Here is a 7,950-nt window from a genome sequence, read left to right on the forward strand (position 1 = left end):
AAAAAAACCACATACCTTATTAGGTATATTCAAGTCATATATTATGAATGGTTCATGGGTATGCTCATAAATATGCAGATTCGGACATGTGCATTCTTCTTACCTTTATCAAAAACCTTGCTCTCTCTTATACACACACAAACCCGCATTGCACTGATTCATGGAAATCAACTAAATCAGAAACCCTCAATGAGACCCAAGCATAGACCATAAAACCCAAGAGAGCACTAATGTAGTCCACATGACTCTGTAGTGGCATGTTATGTGTATCTGCACATGTATGTCTCTATGATTGCGCGTCTTTCCACGTGCCTGGTCGTCACATGAGGCCGAGCTCCGCTGCGGTACTTTAATAAATCTGTTTTGTGGAAAGAGCGCAGCAATTCTCACACAATTCTGATGTGACTGTGGGCAGTAATGAGCCGAGAGGACAGAAGGAGGGGTCATAGGTCGGGAAAAACCTATTTCACAGCCCCACACCACTCATGCCGGGCTGCAGGGGTTTCTGGGAAATATGTCCTAAAAATGCACCTCATTGGTCTGCACCTATAGGACTGTATATTGAAACAGGTGATTTATGGCTGGAAAATGGTATATATATATATATATATATATATGTTGTGATGAAACACCTTCTGTGTTTCAATCTTCACTAAAAGGCTTCTGAAGATCACTATGATTTCCTTTTCTTGACAACTTGACACTCCATTTCTGGACAGACTGACACTTTTTAGGCATGATGGTCTTCACCCAAACTGGACTGGTTCTTGTCTGCTAGCTAACAACATGGCGCTGACGCTGAAAACACTATACTAATAACTGCTGTCAAGTATGATATTCCTGTTATTGTAAATGCCACATACTGTGTAAATCTTGCAGTTATACCGAACAAGAACGTGAAATGCTTGCTTGCGGTTCCCAAGAAATGCATCTCTGCTCACACAACTACAGTCAATGGTAGCAACTTGATCCATATTACCTACAATCATAAGCAGTCTGTGCAGTCCATCACTCCAGCTAAATTTGTTCTATTAAGAGCTAGGTCAAACAAAACCTTTATCCTGAATGATTTGATCACATCCCATAATTAGGATTTTCTGACTTTGACAGAGACCTGGCTAAATATTGGGGACTGCTGCCGTTTAGTTGAACTCTGCCCTCCTGACAACAGTTACTTGAATTCCCCAAGGTGCACTAGCTGTGGTGGGGGGTTGCTGTCACCAACAGCATCCATTTTAACTAGAAACTAGGGATGTGCAGAGATCCCAGTATTTGTATTTGTATCTGTATTTGTTGAGGCAGCAAAATTATTTGTATCTGTATTTGTATTCAAATAAAAGTGGAAAGACGCTTAAAAATCCTGTTTTTGTTTTTATGACACTTTTAATTTTAGAAAATTTAAGTGTTAAAGCTAAAACTTTACTCATCACCTCATGCAGACAGACCTCTACCTACTTATACACCCATAACACAGAGACAGCACACTGTGTAACATGTAGGGAGGAACTTCAAGGGCGATTATTGCTTTGCACTTTTCATTTATCGCCTATTTTTTAAAACCTAACTTTGTGGAAAGGAGAAGGGGAACAACAGGTTATGGAGAGTCTTTAAGAGCACTTTGCTTGTGTCAGTAGCTCAGCTTTATCTCTATTGTAGGGGATTTTAATATCCACAACCATGTTGATGACCCATCTAACCATTTTGCCATGAATTCCTAAACATTGCTGATTCATTCAATGTGGTGCTGCAGCTCTCTGGTTCAACTCATAATCAAAGCCACATCATTGACCTTGTATTTACTATAGGCCTGACTATAAACTTCCTCTCATTGATAGAACTTGTCTCCGTTCATAAATCTATTCTATTTCACTCCTACATCCAGGCAACTTCTCCAACTCAGTAGCAAATAATATGTTCCCATATTTTTAATAACCAGTCTGACTTTCATTTTTTTTATTATTTTGTTTTCTATGTAAAGCATTTTGAGCTGCATACAACGCATGAATTGTTGTAACGATAATATTATTATTATTGCATAGATGTCATAATGTGTCTGTTGACAGCACTTTGTTTAATGGCTCCGGATTTTTTCAACTCTCCATATGGGATTAAATATACATGATTGAAGACATTATACTGACAGGACTGTCAACAAACAGAACAAAACCAAAAAACTCCCCTATTGTGAGTATGAATTTCTACACCCATATGAACTTGGCATCGACTAGGATGCAACGGATCAACAGGACAGGTTACTCTTTGAGAACAATGCTGTTCGGCTGACAATGCCAAGTTAATCACTTATAATATTCACAAATAATATTCATGTACCGTTACCTAGTTAATCAATGACATTTTTACTACAGACTGAAAAACGAGGTAAAATAATAATATATATAAATAAATGAATAAATGCAGCACTGGATGACTACATGGCTTGATGAGATTCAACTAGGAGAAACTGCGACATTCAGTCAGTAACTGTCCTCACACTTAAAATTACCTAAACTGGGGCATCCTGGTAGTGAAGGTTCACACCATTACAACCACAACATCACTGGTTTGATTCTGGGCAGGAACCTCTGTTGCATGTCACACTAGACAACCCTGCTGTCTCCTAGAAGTTATGTTTCTATTTTTATGTTTATATAAAAACATTTTTTATGATCTGCAGTTCATTAGCTGATTCAGTCACATAAATATTAATCTTGCATTTTATGTACATAGTTTTTATATATACTGGTAGTGCACGTAAAATAGTAATGCACCACCTGATAGAATGCTGTTAAGCAGAGGCATAAATAACCCATCACCCTAACCATCACCCTAACCTTAACCAAGTAGATTTAGTTGCCTAAACCTAACCAAACTTTAATAAGTCTTGGTCAAAACCAAGTATAGGACTGGACTATGTATGGTCAGTGTGTGAAATTGTGGCCAATTTGTTACAGGAATAGTCAGTGGTCATGTCTATAATGTGAACTCCTGGATATTAAATGATCATCTGCAATTTTCTGTATTGGTCCCAGTTATATTTGCTGGGAAAATGTACTGAAGGAGCATATCACATGACATAAGCTATGTTTAAAAAAAAAAAAAAAAAGGTTAGAAATACAGTTGCAAGAACAATAATTTCCACTTCCATCCATCCAAAATTCACCCCCCGTACAGTTGTCATGAAAGGGGAAATTAGCTATAGAGAACAAAACCGTATTTTGTACCAGGCTGTAAACATGTTTACTTCTGCTGTAAAGTTTGGCATTTTAACATGGGGGTCTATGGAGAATGACTCGCTTTTGGAGCCTCAAGTGGCCATTCAAGGAACTACAGCTGTTGTTCATTGTTTGTGATGTGAAGACGTCAAAGACATAAAATGCTTGCGTCCTGGTATTAGTTCACTTGTAAAATCCAAACACAACGCAAAGCGTCTCTCCTGCCGGCTGCTGACAGCGCTGTCAGTCAGAGAGTCGATCACACTGGACGGCAGAGGAGGAGATGCTGCTGTCCTCTGCTTCCATCATCTCATGCTGATTCATGTTGAGTAATGGCCAATAGGGAAACTCCAACATGGCCAACCGACCAATGGTCAAACTTCATCACTCAGTCAGTCACTCAGCCAAAAAGCAACTTAGCACCAGCTGAAAGAAAATCGTCTTTACTTTCATCCAGTTATTAATCTTCTTGCCTTGCTGCAGTGATGTAGAAGTGTACTTTAGGGTGGTTCAGTACACCGTGACATCACTGTTGAGTGTGGTTACACAACCAGAAAGGACAGTGAAACTCTGCTATTCAGTCTGGTGTTGAGTTCCTCTTTAACCATCAGAAATTGCTTATATAAATCATTTTTACAACGGTCAGAAAAACACTCATATGGGTTGTTTTGGAAGAAATTTACAAACAGCCTATTTTGTCATTTGGTTGTTAGGATTAGTTGGAAAATTAACACCTCTCAAGTAAGAGTATTAGCTGCTTAAAAATATTTTAAAAGTGAAACATAACATTTAGAATGGCTGCATCTTTTGTGGCTCATTTTGTTATCCTACTCTTTCCAGGCCATTTCTCATTTTACGGTGTTTCTCTCTGCTGTTTTTTTGACTGAACTGAGGGAGTAAACGCCTCAGGATCTAAACAAACCTCTCAGAACATGCTGAGAGTGAACGTGCCCTGAAAGTTATTCATGCATGATGCCTGCATAGAGGGAATATGTTAATAAAAACAACAAGAGTGCAAGAGGCATTTTTTGCCTTTAATGGATAGCTGATAGCAGACAAGCAGACAGGGAAGAAAAGGGGGGCATGACATGCAACAAGGGTCCCTAGCCGTAGTTGAACCAGGGACGTTGTGGTTATGTGGCATGCACAGTAAATACTCGGCTGCGAGGGAGCTGTTATTTATAGGTTCTGCCATATTTGTGTGTTATTTGTGGTTCAGTTAAGGTAAAAAGTAGGAGATGTCATTCATTTGGGGGTTTTTTTCAGGGGTAAAGTATTGCACTCATAGTTTATTTAAAGCTGCACTAGGAAAGAGGTTCAAGTAAGCCAAGGTTGTCAGTTAGTGACAAGAAGCAGCATCCAAGTTTTCCACCGTGAAAAGTGAGGTGGCATTATAGGCTTTTTAATTTGAAAAAAAAAAACAAAAAAAACATTCGACCAATCAGTGCAACTTTTTAAAATAATCACAGAAAGTTGTCTGAATGTGTCATCAGAATTGGACATGTGGTATCGGAATCAGCTTCATTCACAATATTTCAAGTCTATCTTAAAACAACAGTCAGCATGAATATTAAAGCAGTGATGGGATGTGATGGGAGCCAAAGTCCACAGTTTATCTTAAGATAATATGAAGCTTCAGCTGTCCGAGTTAGTCAAATAAAGTACATCTTCCACAGTAACAGTCTTTTTAGTAAAAATTCTTTATGTCTTGATGGATGGTGCTTTCCTGTTCAGCTGCAATGGAAGGATGATAACATGAAAGAGGGAGTTTGGCACTAAAAAGACAATAACTTTGAGAGATATCTACTTGATTTAACTCATTTGGACAGATTCAAATAAACTTTTCAATACATTTTTGCACAGAAACAGGACTGTGGATTTTGTCCGCCATCACGTACATTATAAGTGCATTATGAAGGGATCTTCTAATGGTCAGTATGAACAGGAGGAATGATTACAGCAAGAAAAAGACGTTTCAGTCTTCATTTGTGCACCTGACTGACTGTCTGTTTTAGGACAGACTTGAGAAATTAAGATGAATGCAACATACTGTAACTGCAACATCTGTGGTTTGATGACTTTCTCCGTCTCTCTCTCCCTCTGCCCCAATTTTTAAAAAAAAACAAAAACAAAAACTTAACACCAGCTGAAAAATCTTATTACCTTACCTCTAGTGGCTGAATCTCACCACAGTGATGTGTGCAAAAAGTGTGTTCAGTTCACCTTGACATCAATGTTTTGTGTGGTTAAGGGTGCACACTTGGCAGTGAGAAACTTTCAACCACAAGAAGTCAGAATTATGACCTTAAGTTACAGCATCCTTGGTAAGCCAATCAATACAGTTTGTAAGGACAGTTGTATATGTGCAGAAATCTCAAGCTCACTCAGGATTAAGGTGCAGATTTATGTTTCTGAGCCTGAGCTCAAAGTTCTCATCATCAAGATCAGACTAGTTTGGACTGAAGCATTATGTTTCAATCACAAGCCATCAAAATCTAAAATTGTAACACCCAAATTAAAGGTGCCCTTTTGGAGTTTTCTTGTAAACAAACAAAGGTTTGTGTGTATCTTTGAGGTCCAACAAACAATAAACATTTGCAAAGCCAATTTAAAAACATATATATTTATATATTTAAATCCTGCATTGTTTACCTTCATAAATTTCTCTTCATTGCCTTTGTTGACACATTTCAACATTTTTTGGTGCATTACTGCCACCAACTGTTAATCAGTGGAATAGCATGAAACCAATGGCAGGATGTGAATCTGAATGGTCAGGTGTGTGCATCTCTTTCTTTGTGCATTTGAATGATACTGTATAAACAAACAAAACAAGGACCCCTTTGTGAAAACAGTGCTCCACAGTGCTACTAGTGGTCAAAAACTCCACTGGATACCTTTAAATTTTTATGTAACTTTGTACAATGGTGGGAAATATGTCTCCTGCCAGAGGAAGTGTTGAATGTCCAAACAAAGTTCAGAATAAACAGCAGAAAGTGAGAGCTGGACTCACCTCCACCTCAACACGTACACAGAAGAAGCCAAAATATTTTACTGTCACCACTACAGAGGATTTCTGGCTCATGAAAAATTCAGAGTTAGCGTTTGCTATTGAACGGGCTCAACAGTGCATGGCACAGTGATGCTTTTGATGGCTGCAGATGATGGGAAATGCTCATTAATGGTGTAACTTGACCTCAGCTCGGCTTTTGATACCGTCGATCATGGTATTCTATTAAATAGGCTAAACCAGTTAGTGGGTATTTCCGGGTCTGCCTCGGATTTGTTCTCATCCTGTCTTACTGATAGGAGTTTTCCGGTCTCTGTGGGTCAGTTCATGTCAGACACAGTACCTCTGTCATGCGGCGTCCCACAGGGCTCCGTCCTGGGTCCTATGTTGTTTTCTTTATGTATGCTACCTCTTGGACAGATTATTAGCTGTTATATCACATCTCTTAGCATTTTTATAGCAATGATATTCAGTTGCATTGCTCTTTTAAACCTTATGAGAGTAACCAGTTATTCTTTTTAAATGAATCTTTGGATGCCATCAAGATTTGGATGGCTGACAACTGCCTTCAGTTAAATGCAAATAAGACAGAAACTCTTATAATCGCTCCTGAAAATTTTATTCCAAACATCAAGCAGTATATGGGGTCGTTAAGTGTTTATTCATGCTTTCATTTCTTCTCGTTTAGATTATTGTAATGCTCTTTTTTTTTTTACCCGTTTAAATCAAACTTCCCTGAACCGTCTCCAAACTGTCCAAAATGCAGCTGCTCAGCTTTTAACTAGAAATAACAATATCACACCAATTTTATACTCTCTGCACTGGCTCCCAATTAAATTCTGCATCCATTTTTAAAATACTGGTGCTAACATTTAGTGCCTTGCACGGTCAAACACCCCATCATATTGTTGACCTCTTCCTCCCTTATACGCCCAATTGGGCTCTTGGGTCTGCTGAACAAAAATTACTGGCTGTCCCTCAAACCCGCTATAAAATTTGAGGTGGAGGTTATGGAATGTTCTCCCATTATCGCTGCGATCCCTAGACTCCTGTGACATCTTCGTGAAGCAGCTGAAAACGTTTTTATTCAGACAGGCTTTTGGTTAGCCTGCCTCCACTTTATTTATTGCTTTATTTTTTTGCTTATCTCCTTGTCTGTGTTTTGGAACTTCAACTTTTATACTTTTGTATGTGTCTCTGTTTTGTTGTCAATGTTACTTTTTAATATTGCCTTTAATAGTGTATTTTTCATTCATCATACATATAAAGCACTTTGTGATTTTGTATCTGTGAAAGGTGCCATACAAACCTACATACATACAACCTTTACTTACATCCTTACTTACTTTATTTTTTCTGACCCCAAAATTCTGGTGACCACAGTATTTAGAGTGTTTTCATGTTGTCATGTCAATGTGAGTGTGATACTTCTTTTTCTCAAGGAGCAAATCAATTCAAATGTATTTAGTGTTTTTTTCCAAATCTCCAAATGTATGAAGTGATCCTACTTTTTTGCCTCAATAAAAAAAACTATCTGCCAGATATTAAATGTCATCCAAGAAATGATGCTGCAAGTGTTATGTTTTGGTTTTGTTTAGAATAAAAATAAAAATAAGGAGGTACATAAAGTACAAGTTTTGATGCCACTTGGCTGAACAGTGCCATCTTCAGAAAGTCAAACTGAGTGAAAATCCAAGAAATATGTCACCCAGGGGACAAAATACTGTT

The sequence above is a fragment of the Thunnus albacares genome, chromosome 10, assembly GCF_914725855.1.
Source record: "Thunnus albacares chromosome 10, fThuAlb1.1, whole genome shotgun sequence".
In the NCBI taxonomy this organism is placed as follows: domain Eukaryota; kingdom Metazoa; phylum Chordata; class Actinopteri; order Scombriformes; family Scombridae; genus Thunnus; species Thunnus albacares.